At 41.3% G+C, this 26876-nt stretch overlaps 1 long non-coding RNA gene across 16 annotated transcripts in view; it reads left to right on the forward strand.

Annotated features, from left to right (window-relative positions):
* LOC309655236 overlaps positions 1–26876 on the forward strand; it is a 45995-nt gene that overhangs the window by 12251 nt on the left and 6868 nt on the right. For 3 of the 16 annotated variants that reach the window (XR_014260669.1, XR_014260670.1, XR_014260684.1), the window contains exons 3-6: positions 11010–16660; positions 18085–19948; positions 20100–22391; positions 22686–22815. This is a non-coding gene — a long non-coding RNA (uncharacterized lncRNA). The remainder of the gene's footprint in view (positions 1–11009; positions 16661–18084; positions 19949–20099; positions 22392–22685; positions 22816–26876) is intronic. The other 13 variants (XR_014260671.1, XR_014260672.1, XR_014260673.1 and 10 more) reach the window with 13 other exon arrangements.

Here is a 26876-nt window from a genome sequence, read left to right on the forward strand (position 1 = left end):
AGACACGTGAGATGGCTGGCTAAGCCCACAGTTTACTGGTGGGTGGATAGATGGACGGTGGCCATAGGGTTCCCAGAACACAGTTGGGATTCCCTCAGGAGCGTTTGGAGGTACATGTAAGGAAGGAATACGGGAGCACATTTGTGGACTGTCCCGCCTTTTTCCTCTCTTTTGTCGATTTGCCACATGGCTTGTCCCTCTGCCAGCAAATGCTTTCCTTCTTGGCATAGTATGGTATCTTCTCATGGAGGCCGATTTGGAGGCCGTGGGGTGTTTTGTCCTCTCTGACCACGTTCCCCCTTGTTGAAGATGTGAAGGTGTTCCTGAGGACAGACCAGCATCATTTCTATACCCAGCCCACACAGCATTCCCTGAGGTATTTAGCTCTTCCCGGAGGTCATCGGGTGCAACCATGTGGAGACAAGGTAGTCGGCTGCCAAGGAAAGGCTGCAGTTTTATGGGCAGGAAAGGATGTGTGGTGCGGGGGTCATTTTGTCCAGCCACCCGCTTGTGCTGTGAGCCTGTGGTCTCTGGCTGGCTGGCCTCAGGCCACACAAGTCATGCCGTTTCAAGGGTCCAGGCTGTTGGCTGGATTCTCTCGTTGCACACCTGTGTGTGACCTGTTGGTTCTGGAGGATCTGGGTCTCACAGCTTCTCTGAGGTCATGTCCCTGACGGGTCCAGAGTGTGAAAGTGCAAGGCACCACAGCAGGTTACTCAGTTGCTGCAAGGGTCTGCCCTGGCAATTTGGGCCTCTGAATGGCTCCTATGCCATTAGCTTTGCATGTGGTTCAAGGGAAGCTCTTCTGGCCTGTCAGGAGGGCCGGAACTATGCCTGCTGTTGAGTCCCCATTCGTCAGTCCAGGGGTTCCTCAGGTGCCCTTTGTCATGGGTCACTATGAGCTGCCTTTAATGGAGGTCATCACATTAGGTCCAAGACCGTTCTTTTGTGGAAGATCTCGGGGACCACATTTCCCATTGAGGGCGAGTCCATTAAGTGAATACCTATATGCCAAGAGTGGGTTTGTTCTCTTGGAGGGCAGTGGCTCTTAGGCTAAGGGAGCCCATTTCCCCTGAAGGTTTCTGAGGGGTTCAGGATGACATCCTTTTGCTGTGTCGGTGTGGAGGTCACTCAGGAGGGCAATTGCAGGGCCGTACCAGGGGGTTAATGGACGGCAGCACTCGTTGTGCTAATGGCTGTGCATTCTGAAGGCGTCTGTACCGCGATGTATTCACGTTTGTCTGTGGACACACAGACAAGATGGGCAGCAAATTTAATGTTGAGGCGAGAGAGAACGCACATCACTGGGTGGTATCACCCTTTCTCTCTGTGCACCCGAGCACCATCCTCAAAAGTGCATGTGTTCTTTCACCCCGAGCCAGGTGCAGCGCCAGTGAACAAATGCCAGCAGCAACGTGGCATCCTCCATATAGTCCGTGATACCCGGCGAAGTGAGGACAGTGCGTCAAGGTGATGCAAGGTGAAGGAGTCTCAGAGGGCTGTTGGCGTGAAGTCCTTGAGGTTCCTTGTGGAAACCTTGTGGCAGTAAGCAGAACTTCTTTGCAGAAACCTAGATGTTTGGCGATGGGGACTTGTGACCGAGACTACACCCTCACCTTCTGGACTCTTCCAGGGGCACCTGAGCTCCAATGCCCCGAGACTTGGCTGCACTTCCTGCCCCATGGCTCGGCTCTGGCCGCTCCTGACTGCTGACATGATTGAGCTCTCTAGCCCTCCCGCGGTGGAGGCTGCGACTTTGCACATCCAGCCTTTGAGCAGGTGCTTGGATAAATGATGACTCCCATAAATGCATTCCCTGGAAATCTGAACAAAATGAGTGAGCAATCTCTACTGTCTCCTCATCGGAACTGAGGTCCAGCACGTGGCTCCCAAAAGAAAATTACAGAGAGGTTCACGTTGCATTTGCGACCTTGGGCATCCGAACCATGTTGTTCACGTTGGGGGTGGCAACCTCCTCGTGGGGAAAGAGCCATTTGGAAAGGAGCAAGGGATGCCCATCCACGTGGGAATGCTGGGGACAGCTTGATGTCTCTGGGTCCCTGAGTCTAGCCAGGTCTCCTGTCCCCTTCTGCAGTTCAGCATGCAGGTGGGCGTGGAAGTGTGAGCCATTGGTAGACCTCTAGCCTGCCATTGAGTTCTATAGGCCTCCACTGCCCCCTGGTCATTGCCTTGTGCCCTCAAGGAAAGAGAAGTCTCGTGATGAGGGTCAGAGCAGGAGTCCTGTCCTAAGCCTGGTTTCTGTGTCATGTTCTGCTTGGGAGACGGGGTGAAGTTTAGGTTTCTTCTGATGATGGGGAGACATCAAACGGGCCACTGTTCCCTGGAGTTTGGCCAAGCTCTTGGCTCCTCCTCGGGTTGTGTCCTGCTTGTGTGCTGTGTGTGGAGGTGCTGAAAAATGCCTTAGGCAATTCCCTGGGAAATCAAGCTTCTTTGGTGAGGGGTGGTCTGGCACCTTGCTGTGACCCGTCTGGATCCTGGTGAAGAGGGAAAGGCAAGGCGAGTGGGAAATACACCTGAGAGTGTTGACTAAACCCACAGGTTTACTCGTGGGTGGATAGATTGATGGTGGCCTTTAGGTTCCCGGAACTCCTTGGGATGCCTTCAGGCATATTTGCAGACACGTGTAGGAAAGGATTACGGGTGCATGTTCATGGATGATCCCCCCCTTTTCCTCTCCTTTGTTGATTTGCTTCATGGCGGGTCACTGTTCCAGCGAATGGTTGCCTTCGTGGCACAGTATTGTGTCTTCTCATGGGGGCCGATTTGGAGGCCGTGGGGTGTTTTGTCAGTGTCTTTCCATGTTCCCCCATGTGTTGAAGATATGAAGGTGTTCCTCAGGAGAGCCCAGCATCATTTCTATACCCAGCCCACATAGCATTCTCTGAGGTTTGGAGCTCTTCCTGGAGGTCATTGGGCGCAACCATGCGGAAACAAGGGAGTTGGCTGCAAAGGAAAGGCTACAGGTTTAAGGGCAGGAGAGGATATGTGGTGCAGGTGTTAGTGTGTCCTGCCACTCGCTGGTGCGGCAAGCCTATGGTCTCCGGCGTACCTGGCCTCAGGCCAGAGAGGCCATGCCAGTTCAAGGGTCCTGGCTCTTGGCTGGGTTCTCTCATTGTGCGACTGTGGATGACACATTGGTTCTGGAGGTCCTGGGTCTCACGCTTTTTCCAAGGTCATGTCACTGATAGGCCTACAGTCTGAAAGCGCATGGTGCTGCAGTCAGTTACCCAGTTGCTGCAAGGGTTTGACCCTCAACTTTGGGCTTTGGAATTGCTCTGGCACCATTAGCTTTGCATGTGGTACAAGGGAAGGGCCTCTGGCTTGGCTGGAGGCCAGGAAGCATGCCTGCTGGTGAGTCCCCCTTGGTCAGTCCAGGGGTTCCTCAGGTACCCTTTGTCACAGGTCCCTTCGAACCACTTTTAATGGAGGTCATCGAATTCGGCCAAGGGCCCTTCCCTTGTGGAAGATTGCAGCGACCACGTTTCCCCTTGATGGGGAGTCCATTGTGAAGAAGCGTATTTGCCAAGATCTGGTGTGTTCCCCTGGTGGGCAGTGGCTGTAAGGCTGAGGGGTCCCAGTTCCCCTAAGGGTGTCTCAGGGGTTCAGGATGACATCCTTATGCTGTGTCGGTGAGGAGGTCGCTCAGGAGGGGAATTGCAAGGCCCGTACCAGGGGGTTGATGGACAGCGGCACTCTTTTTGCTGATGGCCACGTGCTCTGAAGGCGTCTGCCCCATGATACATTCACGTTTGGCTGCGAACACACAGACAAGCTGGGCAGCAAATGAAATGCTGAGGCAAGATAGAGTGCACATTGCTGGGTGGTATCGCTCTGTCCCTCTGTGCACCCGTGCACCATCCTCAACCATGCGTGTGTTCTCTCACCCCGAGCCAGGTGGAGTGCCAGTTAACGAATGGCAGCAGCAGCATGGGGCCCTCTGTATAGTCCATGATACCCAGTGAAGTGAGGACAATGACGCAAGGCGAGGTGAGGCAAGGAGAAGGAGTCTCAGAGGGGTGTTGGCGTGAAGTCCTTGAGCTTTCTGGTGGAAACCTTGTGGCAGTAAGCAGAACTTCTTTGCCGAAACCTAGATGTTTCGCCATGGGGACTTGTGCACCTGGACTACACCCTCACCTCCTGGGCTTTTCCCGTGGCACCCGAGCTCCAATGCCCTGCGACGTGACTGCACTTCCTGCCCCTTGGCTCGGCTCTGGCCGCTCCTGACTGCAGACATGATTGAGGTCGCTGGCTGCCAGTGGTGGAGGCTGCAACTTTGCACGTCCAGACTTTGAGCAGGTGCTTCAATCGATGATGACTCCCATAAATTCATTCCTTTGAAATTTGAACAAAATGAGTGGGCAATCCCCATCATCTCCTCATTGAAACTGAAGTCCAGTACATGGTTCCCAAAGGAAAAATAAGGAGAGGTTCACGTTACATTTGCTACCGTGGGCGTCTGCAGCAACTTCGTTCAGTTTGAGGGTGGCAGGCTTCTTGTGGGGAAAGAGCCATTGGGAAGGAGCCTGGGATTCCCATCCACGTGGGATGGCTAGGGACAGTGTGCCATCTCTGGGCACCTGAGTCTAGCCAGGACTGCTGTTCTCTGCTGTGGTTCAGCCTTCTGGTGGGAGAGGAAGCATGAGCCATTGGCGGTACTATGGCCTGCCACTGAGTTCTATAAGCCTCTCCCGCCCCCTGGTCATTGCCTTGTGTCCTCAAGGAAGCAGAAGTCTCTGCCCTCAGGGTCAGGGCAGGAGTCCTGGCCTACGCCAGGCTCCTTGGGAGACAGGATGCAGTTTCGGTTTCTCCTGCTGATCGGGGAAATCAAACGGGCCCCTGTTGGGCTTCCCTGGTGGCACAGGGGTTAAGAATCTGCTTGCCAATGCAAGGTACACTGCTTCAAGCCCTTGTCCGGGAAGATCCCACATGCTGCAGAGCAACTAAGTCGTGCATCACAACTACTGAGCCTACGCTCTAGAGACCGTGAGCCACAACTACGGAGACCACATGCTACAACTACTGAAGCTGTGTGCCTAGAGCCCATGCTCCACAACAAGAGAAGCCACTGCAATGAGAAGTCTGCTTACCACAATGAAGAGTAGCCCCTGCTCACCACAACTATAGAAAGCCCTCACACAGAATGAAGACCCAACGCAGCCAAAAAAAATAAATTAAATAAATAAATTTTTAAAAAAATGGGCCACTGTCCCGGACTTGGGTCAAGCTGATGGCTCCTCCTCGAGTTGTGTCCCTCTTGTGTGTTACGTGCAGAGGGGCTGGAAAATGCTTTAGGTAATTACCGGGAAAATCTAGCTTCTCTGGTGAGGGGTGGCTCTGGCACCTTGCGGTGAGAGATTTTGATCCTGGCAGAGAAAGAAAAGCAAGGTGAGTGGGAAATACACGTGTGAAGGCTGGCTAAGCCCTCAAGTTTTACTGGTGGTAGATGGATCGACGGTGGCCATAGGGTTCCCAGAACTCCTTTGGGCTGCCTTCTGGCACATTTGGAGTCATGTGTAGAAAAGGATTAAGGGTGCATGTTCATGGACCATCCTGCCCTTTTCCTCTCCTTTGTTGATTTGCTTCATGGCGGGTCCCTGTGCCAGCAAATGGTTGCCTTCCCGACACAGTATTGTATCTTCTCATGGGGACCAATTTGGAGGCCTTGGGGTGTTTTGTCCCGTCTGGCCACGTTCCCCCTGTGTTGAAGATGTGAAGGTGTTCCTCAGGACATCCCAGCATCGTTGCTATACCCGGCCCACATAGCATTCCCTGAGGATTGGAGCTCTTCCTGGAGGTCATTGAGCACAACCATGCAGAAACAAGGGAGTCGTCTGCCAAGGAAAGGCTACAGGTTTAAGGGCAGGAGAGGATGTGGAGTATGGGGATCATTTTATCCTGCCACCCACTGGTGTGGTGAACCTGTGGTCTCCGGCATGCCTGGCCTCAGGTCAGAGAAGTCATGGCTGTTCAAGGGTCCAGGCTGTTGGCTGAGCTCTCTTCTTGTATGACTCTGCACGACACATTGCTTCTGGAGGACCTGGGTCTCATGGTATCTCCAAGGACATGGCACTGATGGGCCCAAATTGTGAAAGTACAAGGCGCCATGGCAAGTTACCCAGTTCCTGCAAAGGTCTTTCGCTGCACCTTTGGACATTAGAATGGCTCTGATGCCATTAGCTCTCCATGTGGTCCAAGTGAAGGTCCTCTCACTTGGCCAGAGACCAGGAAGCATGCCTGCTGCTAGTCGCCCTTGTTCAGTCCAGCGGTGCCTCAGTGCCCTTTGTCCTGGGGCCCGAGGAACCCCTTTTGATGGAGGTCATCACTTTCGGTCATGGCCGTTCCATTGTGGAAGATCACAGGGACCCTGTTTCCACTTGATGGCGAGTCAGTTGTGCAGAAGTGTATGTTCCTAGAGCAGGTGTGTTTCCCTAGAGGGCAGTGGCTCTTAGGCTGAGGGAGCCCAGTTCCCCTGAGGGTGTCTCTGGTGTTCAGGATGACATCCTTTTCCTGTGTCGGAGAGGAGAGAGCTCAGGAGAGGAATTGCAGGGCCCCAGAGCAGGGAGTTGATGGACAGTGGTGCTCTTTGTCCTGATGGCTGCATGCTCTGAAGGCATCCGCATCCCGATGTATTCACATTTGGCTGCTGATACAGAGACAAGATAGGCAGCAAATGAAACGTTTAGGCGAGATAGAATGCACATCCCTGGGTGGTATTGCCCTTTCCCTCGGTGTGCCATGCACCATCATCAAGCGTACGTGTGTTCTCTCACCCCGAGTCAGGTGGAATGCCAGGGAACGAATGCCAGCAACAGCCTGGGGCCCTCCGTATAGTCCATGATACCCAGCGAAGTGAGGACGATGTGGCAAGGTAAGGCGTGGCGTAGGTGTCTCGGAGGGGTGTTGGCGTGCAGTCCGTAAGGATCCTGGTTTAACCCTTGTGGCAGTAAGCAGCACTTCTTTGCTGAAGCCTAGATGTTTGGCCACGGGAACTTGTGCACTGGGGCTACACCCTCACCTCTGGTCTTTTCCTGGAGAACACCAGCTTCGATGCCCTGAGACTTGACTGCACTACCTGCCCCATGGCTCTGCTCTGGCCACTCCCGAATGCTGACATGATTGAGCTCGCTGGCCGTCCCGTGGTGGAATCGGCAACTTTGCATGTTCAGCGTTTGAGCATGTACCTGGATCGATGATGACTGCCACAGATGCATTCCTTGGAAATCTGAACAAAATGAGTGAGAAATCCCTACCATCTCCTCACTGGAACTGAGGTCCAGCACGTGGCTCCCAAAAGGAAAGTAGGGAGAGGTTCACGTTGCATTTGCTGCCATGGGTGTCCACAGCCTCATTGTTCAAGTTGAGGGTGGTGGTCTTCTTGTGGGGAGAAGAGCCACTGGGAAAGGAGCCTGAGGTGCCCATCCAAGTGGGAAGGCTAGGGATAGCGTGCCGTCTCTGGGCACCTTTGTCTAGCCATGACTGCTGTCCCCTACCACGGTTCAGCATGCGGGTGGGAGAGGAAGCGTGAGCCATTGGTGGGCCTGTTGCCTGCAATTGAGTTCTACAGGCCTCCCCCAACCCCTGGTCATTGCCTTGTGCCCTCAAAGAAACAGAAGTCTGTATGCTCAGGGTCAGAGCATGAGTCCTGGCCTAGGCCACGCTTCTTTGTCATGTTCTGTTTGTGCGACCGGATGCAGTTTAGGTTTCTCCTCATGATCGGGGGAAATCAAGTGGGCCAATGTCCCTGGGAGTTGGGCAAAGCTGATGGCTCCTCCTTGGGTTGTGTCCCTCTTGTTTCTTGTTTGCGGAGGGACTCAAAAATGCCTTAGGCAATTCCCTGTGAAATCAACCTTCTGTGGCGAGGGGTTGCTCTGGCACCTTGCTGTGAGATGTTTGGATCCTGGCCCAGAGAGGAAGCAAGGCGAATGGGAAATACACGTGAGATAGTTGGCTAATCCCACAGGTTTACTGGTGGGTGTGTTGATCGATGGTGGCCATAGGCCATTACTTTGTGATGCTCTCAGGTGCGTTGGAGGAACGTGTAAGGAAGAAATACGGGTGCAATTTTGTGGATCATCCCACCTTTTGCCTCTCCTTTGTTGATTTGCTTCATGACGGGTCCCTGTGCCATCAAATGTTTGCCTTCATGGCATAGTATAGTGTCTTTGCATGGGGGCCGATTCAGAGGCCGGGTGGTATTTTGTCCCCTTTTTGCCATGGTCCCCCTGTGTTGAAGATGTGAGGGTGTTCCTCAGGACAGCCCAACGTCTTTTCTATACCAAGCCCACATAGCGTTCCCTGAGGTTTATAACTCTTCCCGGATGTTATTGGGCGCCTCCATGCGGAAACAAGGGAGTCGGCTGCCAAGGAAAGGCTACAGTAGGTTTAAGGGCAGGAGACGATGTGTGGTACGGGGGTCATTTCGTCCTGCCACCCGCTGGCGCGGCAAGCCTGTGTTCTCCGGCATTTCTGGTCTCAGGCCAGAGAAGTCATGCCGTTTCAAGAATCCACGCTGTTGTCTCGGTTCTCTCTTTGTGCGGCTGTGGGAGATACGTTAGTTCTGAAGGACCTGGGTCTCACGGTTTCTCCGAGGTCATGGCACTGACAGGTCCAGAGTCCAAAAGTGCAAAGCACAACGGCAAGTTACCCAGTTGCTGCAAGGGTTTTGTCCTGCAACTTTGGGCATCGGAATGGCTCCTATGCCATTAGCTGTCCATGTTGTCCAAATGAAGAGACTTTGGCTTGGCTTTAATTTCATATGGAACTGTGCTTGTTAGTCCCCCTTACCTAGTTAAGTGAGCCAGGTCCAGGTGGTTTGTTGACTTTGTATCTTATATCCTTGCAGTTTTTCCATTCTTTTTGTAATGTGTCCCAGCAAACTAATTTATTCTAGCTTTGTTAATCATGATTATTTTTTATAGTAAATATTCATCTTTTGTCATTGGCCAGTTTTTTTCCTTGACCTTTTATTATATGTGTTATATTGTGATACAGTTGCCATTTTCTTCAGACAGTGTTGTTTTGTTTGTTTTTTTCAGAGCCTACGTTTTACATTTTCAAATGGTTTCCAGCAAGAATTTTAATAGACCCTGTGTGTTCATAGGGGATAGTGTCTTTTTGACCTTATTTTGTTATTTATTTGTCCTTTTAATGTCATTGTCATAGTCTTCTGTTTTTCCTCTTTTTTTTATATGGACCGTTTTTAAAGTCTTTATTGAATTTGTTACAATATTGCTTCTGTTTTTTTTTATTTTTTATTTTTCTTGGCCATGAGGCATGTGGGATCCTATGTCCCTAACCAGGGCTTGAACCCCCACCCCCTGCATTGGAAGGCAATGTCTTTACCACTGAACCGCCTGGGAAGTCCCTAGATATTTTTTAAATTAATAAACTACAGCTAAATATTTCTCAGTGTTGTGTCAGGTACACCTTCTTTCATTTTTTGCTTTCATATTTTCCTGAAATGTTGTTATATAATTGAACTTTTTAGTTTTACATTTTATTTCCAGCTATCTTTTTGATTACAGTGTTTTAACTGTAGATTTTTTAAAATTCTGAATTCACGCTTTTATATGTTTGTCCTACGACTGCTGTATTTTTAACCTTTAGTTGATTAGTATTCTTTTTTAATGAGTTATTTAATATCTAGGCATCTTTTCTTTTTAATCACACAGATCCTTATTAGGATTTGTTTCTTAGATTTTATTTTCTGGTTTTAAAATGATTTTAATATATTGATCCACACTAATTTCTCTTAATATTTTTCCTGTTTTGTCAGCTCTAATAGTGAACCTATCTGGTGAGATTTTCATACTTATTATATAGGTTAATTTGTATTTCAGTTATTTATTTATTTACAATTCATATTATTTACTGGAGATTATTTTCTTTTTTATTTGTTTTAAGGTATTTTTTATTTACACTGTAAAATTTTTTCATCAATATTTTAATATTTTTTCTATAATTGCACTTTTAAGCTTTTGTTTCCTTCATTGATTTTCTGGTCACATTCTGTTCATGATTATTTTTCTTGTATAGTGTGATTTTTTCATTCCTATTGGGCAGATTTTTTTTTTTTAATTGAAGTATAGTTGATAAACAATGTTGTAACTATCTCTGCTGTATAGCAAAGTGACTCTGTTATACACACATACACATTCTTTTTTTATATTCTTTTCCATTATGGTTTATCACAGCATATTGTATATAGTTCCCCGTACTATATATTAGGACCTTGTTGTTTATCCATTCTAAATGTAATTATTTGCATCTACGAACCCCAAACTCACAGTACATCCTTCTTTCTCCTCCCATCCCCCTTGGCAACCACAAGTCTGTTCTCTATGTCTATGAGTCTGTTTCTGTTTTGTAGATAGGTTCTTTTGTGCCATAATTTAGATTCTATGTATAAGTGATATCATACTGTATTTGTCTTTCTCTTTCTGACTTACTTCACTTAATATGATAATGTCTATTTGCATCTCTATTGGGCAGTTTTTCATATTAAATTGGGATACCTGATTTCTACTTAAATTTTTATTTTAGTTCCATGATCCCTGTGTTGGTTTATTTCAATGTCTCATCATATTTTTCTAGGGTGTGGTTTCAATTGCAGTCTGATTGTCAGAGCCGATTTGCTGCTGTTTTGATCCCTTTGTTTCTTTGGTTTTGCTGGACCTTCACATATCTCCTACTAGTCCTGTATAAGGTGTTGGAAAGTTTTTTCTAGACTGGGTTACCTAAGGCTCTCACTGGGGTAAGGGAGACTCCAGCATACAGAAGAGTTCCTCTTAATTAAGGTTGCTCAGCAACATGGGATGAACTGACCTTTGTCACCCAGCTTTTAGCCTTTTTAGGTACAGAAAGAGTATCTCTCTTCTAGACATCTCTGAGGCTAAGTAAATGAGAATACCTGCAGTGTAGGGATTCCTAGGCCAACTGATCAGTGAATGTGTTACAAATCTTTCCTCACTTTTGCTCTATTTTTGTAGTTCAACTTAGAATCAGCACTTGTTTTTTTATGAAAGAACTAATTTTTTTCACCTTGAGAAGTGAAATGATGGAGAATATCATGACTATATCTGCCATCCAAACCTCACAGTCCAGTGGGAATTCTCACACTGGTAAGCATTTTGTCCTGAGAATACTGACATTAGAACATTTTAACATTCCAATGATAATAAAACTCTGGCCAAGCTAGTCAACTGTGAGACTAGGTCATTGACTGTGATGATTGGTCTCTGTGATTTAAAACTGTGGGTCATTGTGTCTGAGGGTGTTGGAATCCTGAGTGCTCAGTCTCTGCCACATATCTCACGTTTAATGTTCTTCTACAAATGTACCTGTATTGATGATGACTTCCGAAATGGATCTCAGTGGGGTCTGAATGAAATGACTGACAAAATTACTTCTGTGAGGTGAGGTCCAGCACAAAGGACTATACTAGGCAAAAAATGGAGGGAGTTCAATTGATCAAGAAGTACTACCAATAGTGACTATGGTATTTGAAAGTTAACCTGGTTGCATAAATTATAGGAAATAAATTTTTTAGTTGTCTATAAACATCTGATTATCTGGTGGCAGAAAATACTGGACAGTATTTGCTCTGATGGAGGGTAGAGATTAACACAATTAATATTGTTGGAATAACATCAGAAATATTTCAGGAGAGAAATACATTATTTTATTTAATGTCAGGGTACATTTGTGAACCTTACCATCTTGTGCCTGGCAGACCAATGGACACATTTACTTCTCATCTTTCCACATTTTATTTTATTCCTACATGCAGCATGGATCAAGTACTGTGTTTCATATGAAAGAGAGGTGACATAAAGGACAGGATTCAGAATAAGTCTGCCTTTCCATCCTTAAGGTCCATTCTCAAACTGGTAAGAATTTTGTCCTGGAAATACTGACATTTCTCATAGGGGTAATGTAATATTTCAATAACAGTAAGTCTTTGACTATGCTAGTCAGCCTTGGAGCCTTGGGAAGTATATGTGATATATGGTCTCCATGACTGAATATGATAGGTCAGTGTGTCCATGGGTGATGAACTCCTGAGTGCTTGGTCTGTTGCTTAACTGAGCCTCAAAGTACCCCTTTTAATAATGTCCCTGGATTGATGATGACTGTAATTATTGATCTCAGAAAATCTGAACAAAATGAGTGACCTAATCAGTTCTGGGAAACTGAGGTCCAGCACAGATACCCACCCTGTGCAAAATATGTGGAGGGAGTGTTGAGTTTGTTCAGTTGTGAGGTACCAACAGGGACTGTTGTATTTGAAAGCTTACGAACGTGCATGCGTTCGATAAACTGAATGAGGCAGAGGCCTGTACTTCTACAGTGTTGGGATAATAGTGAAACTCTCTGAGTGCTCACCTGGCAGCATTATTTATGTACTTAGTAAACAGACTCTAGAGAGCCAGCACATGAGAGCGGAAAATGTGGGTATGGTTATGCTTACACATGTTTGTCTGAGCTGCTGGAATCTTCTGAGTAACAGTCTCTTTAGGGCAATTAGATGGTCAAAACTCAAAGAGATCACAGGTTTCATGAGTTTTTATTCTTCATTTCTACATTAAGTGAAACAATTACATGGAAATTGAAGCATAGGTACTATATTTTGGAATGTCTTCACAGTATATTTTAATCTGCTCGCCAACCCAGTCTTAAGTTTTCAACTGTTGTTTAGTTGTGTCTCTCTTTTTCCTCCTATCATGTGAAGAAGAAGTTTCATATACATTTGATTGCTGGCTTCAATTATATGCTGTAATAAACATTTTTAGATGTGAAATCATGTTTAAAATTCTTGCATTTTTATATGGATTTCATGACTTCTGCCCTCAGTGTGTTTCAAATGTGTATAAGAGAGATCCTGGTTGTAATGCATGGTTCTGAGGCATGTGCTCTGGGGAACTCTGAAACTAATGTCTTATAAAAAAAATTAATCTGTATACTACCATGTTCCAAATAGTGAGTGTAACTCTTCTGGTGATATCAGTTGTCCAGTGACTATCTATGGTGAATGTTATGTAAGCTTTTATCATTTAACATTATATTAAGAAGATTTTCTTTCTCAACCTCCCTAATTTTTGCTTATGCTTTGTAGGTTGGAAGTGATGTTGAATGGAAGGTACACTTTATTGCTTGGAATTCTCACCACTACACCAAGGAACTGCTGTTTTTGTAACAGCTTTCTCACCTGGGAATGGCAAGAACAATGTATTCCAGAGATAACCCAATTTTCAATAAGTTTTTTGCAGGATTATTTTTGTTATTGTTTTTAAGAAGTCAGGAATTCACATGGTTTTTAAGGACTGTTAATTCAAATACTGTGAGGTATTAATAATATGGTGAGTTATTCATGTTTTCTGTCTCCTTTATTTCCATAACTTTTTCTCTTTATTTGTTTGGAATATTATTTTTAAATAACTAAGTAAAGAAATAAATTAATACAGTTAAATGCAGGTGCACAGCAAACCATTCCATCTTTTGCTTGGTTGATAAATGGACATTATCGCTTCTCATCTTTACATATTACATCTTTACATTCTATTACTACAATTCAAGATGGACCAAGAGTTGGGTTTCATATGAATGAGTTTATTCCCTCTTCTTGAGATCTGACATGAAGGAGTATTTCAGTAACAATTTTGCCTCTCATCCTTAAGGGCCAGTGGGAATTTTCATGCTGGTAAGCACTTTGTCCTGAAGATACTGACAATCCTCTCAGGGAGTGTAACCCTCCAGTGACAATGGGACTCTGGGGTCACCAGTGATGCTGACCTCCACGGTTGAATAGTGTGGGCCAGTGTGTCCCAGGGAGATGGATTCCTGAGAGCTCATTGTCTGCCACATGTTTCATTCTAAAGTTCCCTTTTATAAGTGTGCCTGGATAAATGGTGACTTCAAAAATGGACCTCAGTGGAATCTGAACAAAATGAGTGACAAAATCGCTTATGTGAGCTGAGATCCAGTCCACGGACCATGCTAGGCAAAAGTGTGGAGGGATATTCAATTTGCTCAGCAGGTGTCCGCCAGAAAGGACTACGGTATTGAAAAACTAAGATGCTGGCATACGCTAGAGGAACTGAATTGTACAAAGGTCGATAAATAACCAATTTGGGGATGATATGATAACTCTTTGGGTACTTGGCTGCCAGCATGTACAAACTTGTAGTAAATAAACTCTCGGTAATCACCACTTGAATAATGAGCTCCATGAGAAACCTTTGTAACTACACTTGAACCATTCACACATTTATCTGAGCTACCAAAATCTTCTGAGTGATTATTGATATCTTTAATGTGCTTAGATTGTCAAAATTCAAAGATATTGTATTATGAACTTCTACTTTTCCTTTTCTATTAAGTGGAACAATTATATGTAAACTGAAGAGTAGATGTGTGGAATCTTCACAACATATTTTAATTTGCTTGCCATCCCAGACACCAGAATTAGAACAGTTGTTTCTTTGTTTTTCATTTTTCCTACAAACTGAGCAAGTAATTTCATATATTTTGAACGCTGGCTTCAACTACTAAACGTTTTTAGATGTGAAATGATTATACTTCAAATTCTTAGATTTTTACATGGATATCATTGGCCCCTTTCATATATTCTCAATGGGTTTCTAATGTGTTTAAAGAGACATCCTAGTTACAGTAAATGATTTTGCAGTGAGTGTTTTGGGGAAACTTTGAGACAAATATCTTAGAAAAAATTATATCTATTCTACTGTGATCAAAGTTGTGAGCATAATTGTTCTTGTCATCTCATGATCCAAGGAATATCTATTATGAATTCTTATAACTTCTTATAGCTGGATATTCCATTAGGAAAACTTTGTTTTGCAGTTTCCCTAATTTCCTGTGCACTTTTTTATTGGCCATGACATTAGGATTCCATGAATATCATCACCACACCATTGAAGTACTGATTTTGTCACTTGTGCCAGCTCTCTTAACTGGGAAGTAACAAAACAATACACTCCTAGGGTAACATCCAGTTTTAGTAAATTTACTTTTCTGGATTATTTTTATTATTTTTTAAGTAATCAAAAATTGTATTGAGTTGATGAATAGTCAGTTAATACAAACAACTTTACTAGCATTAATAATCTGTTGAGGCATCTGAGGCTTCAGTCTCCTTTATTTTTAAGATTTTATGCTTTTCTCTACTTTAACCAGAAACATCCCAGAGGAGTAATAAATTAGGATATTTTACATAAAGATACATAGCACATCTTCTTGTCTTATGCAATTTTGACAAATAGACATGTATACCTTTCACCTTTTCACATTTATACTTTCCCACAGGTAGATATGGACCAAAAACTAGGTTTCATATGGATGAGTTTCTTCCTACTCCTTGATATGTGCCATGAAGGAAAGTATTAGGAATAATTCTGCCTTCCATCCTCAAGGGCCAGCAGGAATTCTAATATCAGTAAGTATTTTTTCCTGAAAATACTCCATCCCAGGGAGACGGAGTCCTGAGAGCTCAGTGTCTGCCACATATCTAAGGATCAAGGTCTCTTTCACAAATGTGCCTGGATAGATGATGACTTCAAAAATGGATCTTGTTGGAATCTTAACAAAATGAGTGACAAAATCACTGATGTGAACTGAGGTCCAGCACAAGAGACCATGCTAGGCAAAAGTGTTGGGGTAGAGCTCAGTTTGGTCAGCTAGTGGAACCTATAGGGTCCATAGTAATTGAATGCTATCCTGATTGCATACATTAAGGGAATTGAATTTCACAGAGGTCTATAAATATCTGACTTAAGGATGACATGGCAACTCTTTGAATGCTTGGCTGGCAGTATCCATGCATTCATAGTAACCAGATCCTGGAGAACCAGCACAGGAATAGAGAGGCTGGTGGTAAATGGTTATGTCTACCCATGAGCCATTCACACATTTTTCTTAGGTGCCTAAGTCTTCAGAGTGAAGTCAATTAGGTATTCAAGGCAGAATATATGAGTGTTTATTTATCTCTTAAAGTAAAAGAAAAATATAGAAATTGAAGAGCAGTTTCTATTTGTCAAAATGTCTTCCAGAATGTTTTAATTTCCTTGCTGACCAAGTCACAAGTATTGGAAGAGTTTTTTTCCCTGTCACCCAAAGAGGAATTTTCTAGACGTTAATGTTATGGATCCAAATAGATGCTGTATTAAACATTTTTAATTAAAAAATATTATATTTCCAGTTATTTATATTTTAGGTAGTTTTCATTGCCCAGTATTCATATAGTGTTAGTGGGTTTCACAGTGTTGAAGGGGAGATCCTAGTATTAATGCCTGATGCTGAGGGAAGGCTTTGGGGAAACTTTGAGATCAAGGTCTTATGACTTTGAGCGTTACCCTGATTCAAGTAGTGAGCATTATTTTTCTTCTTATACAGATAGTCAAGGGAATATTTATGGTTTATTCCTTATAATCTGTTATTAGTTAGTAAACTTTCAATTATGATGGTTTGGTTTGTCAAATTCCCTAATTTTCCAATATATTCAGTAGATTAGAGGTGATATTGAAGTTGGATGGAATTCCTCCCACTTCTTCAAGGAACTGCTGATTTTGTCACTCATACCAGCTCCCTTCTACGGAAATAATCACAACAATGCACTCCAGAGGTAACATTGCAATTTTTAATAAATGTATTTTCCTGGGTTTTTCTAGTATGTGTTTTTAGCGAGCAAGATTACAGATGGTGTTTTGGAGCCTGTTAATCCGAACAATGTGAGGCTTTTAATAGTCTGGGTCATCTGAGGTTTCTGTGTACTTTTTCCTCAGGATTTTAATGCTTCCTCCATTTTGAATAACATCAGAAGATCCTACTAGAGAAATAGTATTTTTGTATACTTGTGTATAGTGAACATCTTGTGTTGTGCGTGGTTAACAGGTGGACACATATACTTCTCATTTTTCCATAATTTTACTCTATGCCAGCATATCGACATGGACCAAGACCTCAGTTTTGTATAATAGTGTGGGCTACTGTGTCACAGGGAGATGGAGTCCTGAGAGCTCAGTGTCTGCCACATATCTCAGGATCAAGGTCTCTTTCACAAATGTGCCTGGATTGATGATGACTTCAAAAATAGATCTCGTTGGAATCTGAACAAAATGAGTGACAAAAATCACTTATGTGAACTGAGATCCAGCATAAGAGACCACATTAGGCAAAAATATGGAGAGGATTCAGTTTGGTCAGCTAGTAGTAACCCCCATAAAAGGACTATGATATTAGAAAACTAAGATGCTGGCATATGCTAGAGGAAATGAATTGTACAGAAATTATAAATAACCATTGTGGAATGACAACTCTGAGTGCTTGGCAGGCAGCATCTTTACACCCATAGTAAACAAACAGTGGAGAACCAGCACATGAAATGGTTGTGCTTAAACTAGGGCATTCACACAGTTTCCTTAGATGTTGCAGTCTTTTGTGAAGATCAGCCTGTTTAGGTCTATTAGATAGCCAATTAGAAAGAAATTATTAGTTTTTGCTTGTCATTTATCTCTTACGTAAAAGAAATATGGGAAAATAGAAAAGTTGATTGCATTCGTGAGATTATCTTATATCATGTTTTAATTTGCTTGCTAACCTATCAATTCAAAGAGTAGAATATGTTTTTTTCTTTTTCTTGTCACTCAGGGAGAAATTCCTAGATATTTGATGATGGATTAAATTTGGATATGTCATTAAACATTTTTAACATGAAATGATTAAATTTCTAATTCTTGGAATTTTATGTGGATATCATCAGCTAATATTCATATTCCTTCAGTGGGTTTATATGTTTAAAGAGAAGTTGTAATTTTAGTAAGTAATAGTCAGGGGGAATTTGGGGTCAACTTTGAGATGAAGGTCTTAGAAAAATTGATTTCCTATGCTACCCTTTTCCAAGGAACAAACATAATTTTTTCTCATTATATAGATTGTCAAGTGAATATCTGTGGTTAATTCCTTATTATTTTTTATCAATTGACATTCAGTTGGGAAGGTTTTATATCACAACTTCCTTTATTTCCTCTGTGCTTTGAAAAATGGAAGTGACTTTGGAATTGCATGGAATACTCACCGCCATAAAAAAAGTGCTGATTTTGTTGCTTTCACCTGTTCCCTCTCCTGGGATGGAACAGAATAATGAACTCCAAAGGTAATAACCAACTTTAAACAAATTTTCTTTTTACGGCTTTTTTTATTATATTTTTTGTAATCAGATAGGTAATTGGTTTTGTGAAGTATCTGTTAATCCAAATAATGTGAGTTATTAATTATCTGGTGAGGTCCAATATTTTGTCTCCTTTATTTCCAAGGTTTTTGTGCTTTCTCCCTTTGAATAACATCAGAAACATTCTAGTAAAGTAATATGTGTATATTTAATATGAAGGTACATAATAAATCTGCTTGTCTTGTGCATGTTTGACAAATAGACATATATACATCTCATTTTTCCATATTTTTACTCTATTTCCACAGGTATGGACCACTGGTTGAGTTTAATATGAAAGAGTTTATCCCTCTTCTTGAGAGGTGACATGAAGGAAAGTATTGAAAATAATTTTACCATCTCATCCTCAAGAGCCAGTGGGAATTGTAATATCAGTAAGCATTTCATCCTGAAAATATTGACATTCCTCTTACGACATTGTAACACTCATATGACAATGAGACTCTGGCTGTGCTAGTCAGTCATGGGGCTGTCATCGACTGTGATGACTGGTCTGCATTATTGAATACTGTGGGTCAATGTGTCTGAAGGTGTCAGATCCCTGAGTGCTCAGTGACTGCCACATATCTCAGGATCAAAGTCCCTTTTACTAATGTGCCTGGATTAATGATAACTTCACATATGTTTCTCATTGGAATATGAACAAATTGAGTGACAAAATCATTTGTCAGCTGAGGTCCCTCCCAGGTACCATGCTAGGCAAAAAATGTGGAGGGAGCTCAATTGGTCTAGTAGAAGTACCAGCCAGGACTGAAGTGTTTGAAAGCTCACCTGATTGCATACATTAAAGGAAATGAGCTGTACAGAGATCTATAAATGTCTGGTTTAGGGACGACATGGAAACTCTTAGAGTGCTTGGCTGACAGCATCCATTCACTCATAGTAATCAGACTCTGGAGAACCAGCACATGAGTAGTGAGACCCAGGATATATGTTTTTGTCTACCCTTGAGCCATTCACAAGATTTCCTTAGATGCTACAATCTTGTGAGTGAGCAGTAGTCTATTGAGGTCAATTACATAGTCAGTTCAAAAGATATTATGTTTTTACTTGTCATTTTTTTTAGATAAAGCAAATATATGGAAATTTAAAAGTAGTTTGTATTTACAGGAATATCTCAGGGGATGTTTTGATTTGATTGTTAACTCAGTCACAAAAATTCATACAGTTATTTTTCTTCTCACCCAAAGAGAAATTTTCTAGACATTTGAGTGATGGAGTCAAGTATATGCTGCATTAAATATTTTTATTTGTGAAATTATTGCGTTTCCAGTTCTTGGCATTTTATTGGTTAATATTCATATTCCTTCAGTCTGTTTCACATGTGTTTTAAGGGAGATCCCAGTTTTAATGAGTGATTCTAAGTGTCCTTTGGGGAAATTTTGACCAGGTCTTAGAACAAATGACTTTCTATACTTTCCTGTTCCATGGAACAATGCTATTTTCATTCTTATCATACAGGTGGTCAACAAATGTATGTAATTAATTCCTTATAACCTCTTATCAATTAATATTCAACTTGGAAGGTTTTCTTTCTCAACTCCTCTAATTTCCTCTGTGGTTTGTAGGTTGGAAGTAATATTGGAATTGCATGGAATTCTTACCACCCCACCAAAGAAGAGCTGGTTTTGTCACTTCTGCCAGCTCCTTATCTAAGAAGAAATCCAATGATGCACTCTCAAGGTAACATTTAATCTTTTATAAATTTTTCCTGAGTTATTATTTTTTAAGTAATCAAGAATGTAATTGGTGTTGTGTAGAGTCTGTCAATTCAAACAGTGTGAGGACTTAATAATCTGGTGATTCTTTGAGGCTTCTTTCTGTTCTTTTCCAGAATTTTTGCATTTTCTCAATCTTCCTACTAATGCCTCATACAGGAATTAAGCATGGAGACGATGGTAAAGCCATTCCTCACCAGTGTGGCAGAGAGAAATTGTTTCTACTGAGGGGTGTGCTTGGCCAAATGTCACTGAATCCTCAGCAGTGTGGCCTGGTGAGCACCACCCTGACAATAGGACGGGAAGTATTTCATGGTGAGAGGGCTCAGTGTCTGACTTTTCCTCTCTGCACCCTCCCAACCTCTCTAGTCACATGTCAGTATTTATTGTGCCTGTGTGAGTCCTGCCTGCGTTGCTGTGACCATACCATGTAGAATCAGGCATAGAGTAACTGTGCATCCTCTGCAAATTGCCAGGCTCCTGAGCTCAAGCAAGTTTAGTGCTATAGGTGATTTTTAGACGACTGTTCTTTATTTCCCTATCATGGCTTTTTGCAGTTTTCTCCTCCCCAATCCATTCGGTCATCTTTGAGGATAAAATAATTCTGAGGTTTAATTTACAGAATATATATGCATCATATGTATTGTTTTGATTGAATTGTTCACCAGGCTAACATTTTCCTGGAACTTTAAGCACATTCCGACAGTCTGATTGCACGTTTAATTTGTCTGGCAGAAAATGTTGGACAATATTTGCTCTTATGGAGGCCAGAGAGCCTAACACAATTAATGTTGTTGGAATAACACTGAAAACATCCTAGCAGAGCAATGCATTAGCTTATTTAATAGGAGGGTACATTATTGAACCCTACTGTCTTATGCCTGACAGACCAATGGACAGGTTTACTTCTAATCTTTCCACATTTTTATTCTACTCCCACAGGGTAACAAGGATAGAGCTCAGGTTTCCTATGAAAATGTTTATTCCTTCCCCTTGAGATGCGACATGAAGGAAAGGCCCATCCTAAGAGGCCAGTGGGAATTCTCAAGTCAGTAAGCATTTGTCCCTAAAATATTGACCTTCCTTCTAAAGATTATATAATATTCCAATTACCGTAAGGCACTGTCTATGATAGTCTGCTGTGGAGCCTGGATCACTGATGTGGGGTCTGGTCTCCATAACTGAGTAAAGTAGATAAGTGATGAACTAAGGAGTTTCTTTCACTTTCTGAGGTGAGCAGTGCCCTATTTTAGAAACTCATGTGTATCAATGATTGCTATAATAATTGATCTCATTTAAAAATCTGAACAAAATGAGTTACACAATCACTTCTGTGAAACTGAGGTCTAGCATAGATACCCACCCTAAGCAAAATATTTACAGGGTGGAGATCAGTGATGTCATTCATGTGGTATCAGGAAGAACTGTGGTATTAGAAAGCTAAGCTGCTTGCCTGCATTAGAGGAACTGAACTGTACAGTGTCTATTCATATCTAATTTTCAGGCGAAATTGCAACCCTTTGAGTCTTTAGCTGGCAGCATAAATACACTTGTAGTAAACAGACCCTGGGAAACTAGCACATGAGCACTGAAGATTCTAGAAATGGTTGTACCTACACTTGAGCCATTCACACTCAGTTGTCTGAGCTGCTGGAGTCCTCTCTTGAGGGCTATTTATAGGTGGTCAAAATACAGATTATGGATTTTTACTTTTCCCTAGTAAGTGAAACAAATATATGATAATTAAAAAGTAGGTACTATATGTGAAACCTTCACAATATATTTTAATTTGCTTGCCAACCAGTCACTAGGATTGAATTATTGTTTCTTTGTTCTTTGTTTTTCTCATCAACCAAAAGAGCAACACACGAGTACTGGCTTCAACTATATACTGCATTAAACATTTTCAGATGTGAAATGATTAAATTTCCAGTTCTTATGTTTGTTTGTTTGTTTGTTTTACATGGATTTCCTTAGCCACTTTTATATACCCCCAATGGATTTCTAATGTGTTTAAAGAAAGATCCTAGTTATAATGGATGAAGTTATGGTGGGTACACTGAGGAAACTTTGAGACAAATGTCTTAGAACAAATATTTCTAAACTAATATGTTCCAAGGAGTGAGCGTTTATAGTTCTTGTCATATTGATTGCCACTGAATATCTTTGATGTATTCCTTATAACAACTTGTTACTAAATATTACATTAGGAAAGTTTTGTTGCTCAACTCCCTGATTTCACTTGTGCTTTGCAGATTGGAAGTGATGTTAGAGAGAAGGGACATTTTGCTGCTTGGAATTCTCACTGCCACACCAAAGAAGTGCTGTTTTTGTCACTTGCACCAGCTCCTTTCTCTAGGAAAAATCAAAACAATGCCTTCCATATGTAATATCCAATTTTAATAAATGTATGTTCCTAGATTGTTTTATTATTTTATTAAGCAATTTAGAATTTTATTGCTTTTGTGAGGTGTCTGTTAATCCAAAGAGTGTGAGGCATTAATAACCTGGTGAGTCATGTGAGGCACTTTTCCACCCCAAATTTTTGCACTATCTGTCTTTTGAATAATTTCAGAAACATCTCAGTAGAGTGATAATATGTATTACATGCATATACATAGTGAACGCTCCTGTCTTGTATATAGTTGACAAATGGACTCATCCTACTTCTCATCTAAATGCACTTTTATTCTTTCCCACAGGTTGATGTGTTCCAAAAACTGGGTTTCATATGGATGAGTTTATCCCTTCCCCTTGAGATGAGACATGAAGGAAAGTGTTGGGAATAATGCTGCTTTCCATCCTCAAAGGCCTGCGTGAATTCTCACAAAGGTAAGCATTTTGTCCTGAGGATACTGATATTCTTTTAGGGACTTGCAATGTTCCAATGACACTGAGAGTCTATCTGCATTAGTCAAACATGGAACTGGGTCACTGATTGTGTTTGCTGGTCTCCATGACTTAATAGCATGGACTGTGTATCCAGTGGTGATGGGATCCTTATTGTTCAGTGTTTGTCACCTATCTCAGGCTCACAGTTGCTTTATAAACATGCTGGGGCCAATGATGGCTTCAATAATTGATCTGTTGGAAAATCTGGACAAAATGAGTGACAGAATCACTTCTCTGAAACTGAGTTCAATATATATAAAAGGACATATAACAAAATTAGTGTTACTCTGAAGTAGATTGTGATAATTTAAGGTGCTTTTGTAAACCCTAGGGTCAGTACTAAGCAAATAACTCAAAAACATTAAAAGAACTACCGAAGAATTAAAATAGTACAATAAGAAGTATCTATTTAATACAAAAAAGGCAGCTAAGAATGAACAGAGAAACCAAAATGATATGACATCTAGAAAACAGATAGGAAAATGGCAGGCATAAATCCAACCACATGACCATTATATTAAATTTAAAAGACAGAAACTGGGAGATTTCATTTAAAAAATTAAACAGGTATACATTGTTCATAAAAGAGATACTTTAGAACAAAAAACACAAACTGTCTGAAAGTAAAAGATTAGTAATTATATCATGCAGAGAATACCCAGAATAGAGCAAGAGTGGCTATACTGACATCAGAGAAAATAGTCTTTATGGTAAAATATTACTAGAAATGAAGAAGGATACTATACGATAGAAGGTTTAATTACATAATCATCAAGTAATAGTGTCTCAAATTACATAAAGCAAAAACCGACATGATCAAAAGGATAAATAGGCAATTAAGCAGTAACATCTGGCCTGAAGAGGTACTGAAGAGGACCCTCTTCTTAATAATTGATAGACCAATATAGAGAATCAGTGTGGTTATAGCATACTTGAGCAATCTTATCAACCAACTTGACCTGACATATATAGAACATTCTACCTACCAATAGCAGAGCACAAATTATTTTCAAACACATCTGGAACATTTTCTGGCATAGGTCATATGCTAAGTTATAAAACTGAACTCAGTGAATTTTAAAAGATTGAAATTGTGTAGAGTATGTTCTGTGACCACAGAAGAATTAAATTAGAAATCAAACAAGTCAATCTGAGGTATTACTAAATATTTGGAAATTAACATCCTTTACAAGAACCCATGGTCAAAGACAAAATTATAAAAGTAAACATTTAGAACTGAGTGCGATACAACTAAAGACATGCCTAGACAGAAATTTATAGTTTTAAATGATTATATTAGAAAAGAGGAAAAATATCAAACAAATAATCTAAGCTTTAACCCTAAGAAGCAAGAAAAAGACTAAACTAGAGAATTAAACCCAAATCAAGTAAAAGGGAGTAAATAATACATTTCTGAGCAATGGTCAATGACATAAAAGTAAAGCCCAGAATAACTATAGGGAGAACCCATGAAACTGAAAGCTAGATTGGTTGGAGGAATGCTACTATTTGTCTCATTGTGTTTTCTTGAGAGGAGGTGGCTCTGGAGGAAAGCAACGTTCTGGTTGCACTTTAAACTCAGTAACAGGGGCTTCCCTGGTGGCGCAGTGGTTGAGAATCTGCCTGCCAATGCAGGGGACACAGGTTCGAGCCCTGGTCTGGGAAGATCCCACATGCCGCGGAGCAGCTGGGCCCGTGAGCCACAATTACTGAGCCTGTGCGTCTGCAGCCTGTGCTCCACAACAGGAGAGGCCGCGATAGTGAGAGGCCCGCGCACCGTGATGAAGAGTGGCCCCTGCTTGCCACAACTAGAGAAAGCCCTCGCACAGAAACGAAAAACCCAACACAGCCATAAATAAATAAATAAACAAAAAAATTTCTAAACTCAGTAACATGCCATTGATATTAGGTTTGCATTACTATCAGTATCAGTGCTGATCTCTGTGAAGTTTCCAGAAGATCCATTGACAATATACCACCGTTCAAATTTACCCGTTGCTAGCCAGTGGTTTTTTTGATTTGTTTTTGTTTATTTGTTCATTTTATTTTGCTTGTCAATAGTTTAATCTATTTTGGGAGGACCCTTGTTATAACATCAGATACATACATTAATAATATGGTGAGTCCTCCGTGGTTTCCATTCCTGTAGATTCTAGGATTTTTCACACTTCTGTGCTTAGCTCAAAGCATAAAGGCATTGGACATTGAGAGTGCTTGAATAGTTCCTTCCTTTTTAGGAATGAAGATGATGTTGGGCCAAAATAAGGTATATGATTGAGAGAAGGTCCCTGAAACCTCAGCAGTGTGTCCTGTTGAGTGACCATTTGAAGAGAATGGGAAACTGCCCCAAACACAGTTCATGACAGAATGGAACACTCTATGCACTCCTTACCTGTTTAGTTATTTTTCTCAAATTAATGAGTATTCACAGTGTATTCTCAACATAGTCGATGTCATCATCCTGGGGTGAAAAATTGGTTCTTGGGGATCAAAAGAAATCTTAAATATTACAGTAGTCCATTGTCCTCCAAACAGCCATAGTACATAAGCAGATATACAGCATATCTGTGGTACTAAAATTTGGGAGCAGGGTTGAAAACTAGGAGAAAATGTCTAAGAAGGATATCCAGGAAGGTGATGGGAAAAAAAGGTTGTGAAACACTGTTGAACATGTTTCTGCCATCCAACTATATAAAAATCAGGTGTGATGTAAGCCAGAGCACTTGCTACCATTTGCCAAGATTTCCTTAGTAGTAGCAGGTTTTACAGAGACAGTGATTTAAGAAGGTTGTGTTTCTTTTCCCAGTAGAGGCACTTAATATCTTTCTCTTCCTCAATACATTATCTTAACTTAGTTCTTAAATATTTTCTGAAGAAGTGTGTCTGTGTAGGTTCCTTTGAAGGCAATGGCTGCTTATCTTCTATTGGGACTTTCAGAAAACTCAAAGCCCACATCTATATATTTTCCAGCAGGAATATTTAGGACTAAATTTGCTGTGTCTGAGACCAATAGCTATTGCCATTGTGCAATAACATATGCACAGCGATATGCTATTTCTCACCCCTAAGATTTCCAGACCTTTGTTCAGCAGAAACCAAAGTTCTATTGGACACAAGTTATCTAGAGTTATTACATGTATGTTACTATATGATAAGAGATGTAGTTATTATAAAAATAACATCTTTAAAATACTTGTTGAAATTTTAGGTAAGATTATTTTGGAAAAACGCGTTGGAAAATAGAATTATAAGCTATCACATTATGACAAATATTTCTAAATTTGTTTATTGACTTGTCAGGAAGCAAGAAAATGAAATAAGACAGTGGCCTTGTATCAATATGTTTATATTCAGAAGACCAATGCATGTTTTAACAAGGGTATGTTTTTTGCTTAACTTTAATATAAAAGTTAAAATTTTACTCCTTTACATAAATCTAGTATTTCAATATATCTTAATGGTTGACATGATAATAGAAGAAAACCTGTAAATACATTTGATAAAATTTGTGATATAGTGTTCTGCAGATGACTACAGAAAGAGTATTCAGACATCACTTTAAGATAGATACAGTTTTTCATTTGTTCATCGGGTGATCAGCAAAGTTGAGATCAGTAAATCACATGTAAGCCATTGTTCTCTGCATTTTTGAAGATAATCTGAACATAGTAATCAAATGTGCTCTTCATTTTGTCACATCTATAGTTATATTGAGATTGCTTAAAAATCATATATTAAAATATTGTATTTATCAATATGTTTTAGATGAAGAATAGTTAGTACACTTCTGATTATTGCACAGAACAACACTTTTCACTAGATTATTGTTTTGGGGCAAATTTTAGACTACTTTTTTAAAAAGAGTAATTTGGCTTAATCCAATGTTTCTAGGTATTTGGATATTATTGACAGACATTTTTTCTAAAGATGGTCTTATGATAATTGATAAACTAGAAACAATTTTCTTTTGCCATTGGAATTGTTGGGAGCTTCTGTTGGAC

Source organism: Balaenoptera physalus, assembly GCF_965194825.1.
Source record: "Balaenoptera physalus genome assembly, chromosome: 2".
NCBI lineage: Eukaryota > Metazoa > Chordata > Mammalia > Artiodactyla > Balaenopteridae > Balaenoptera > Balaenoptera physalus.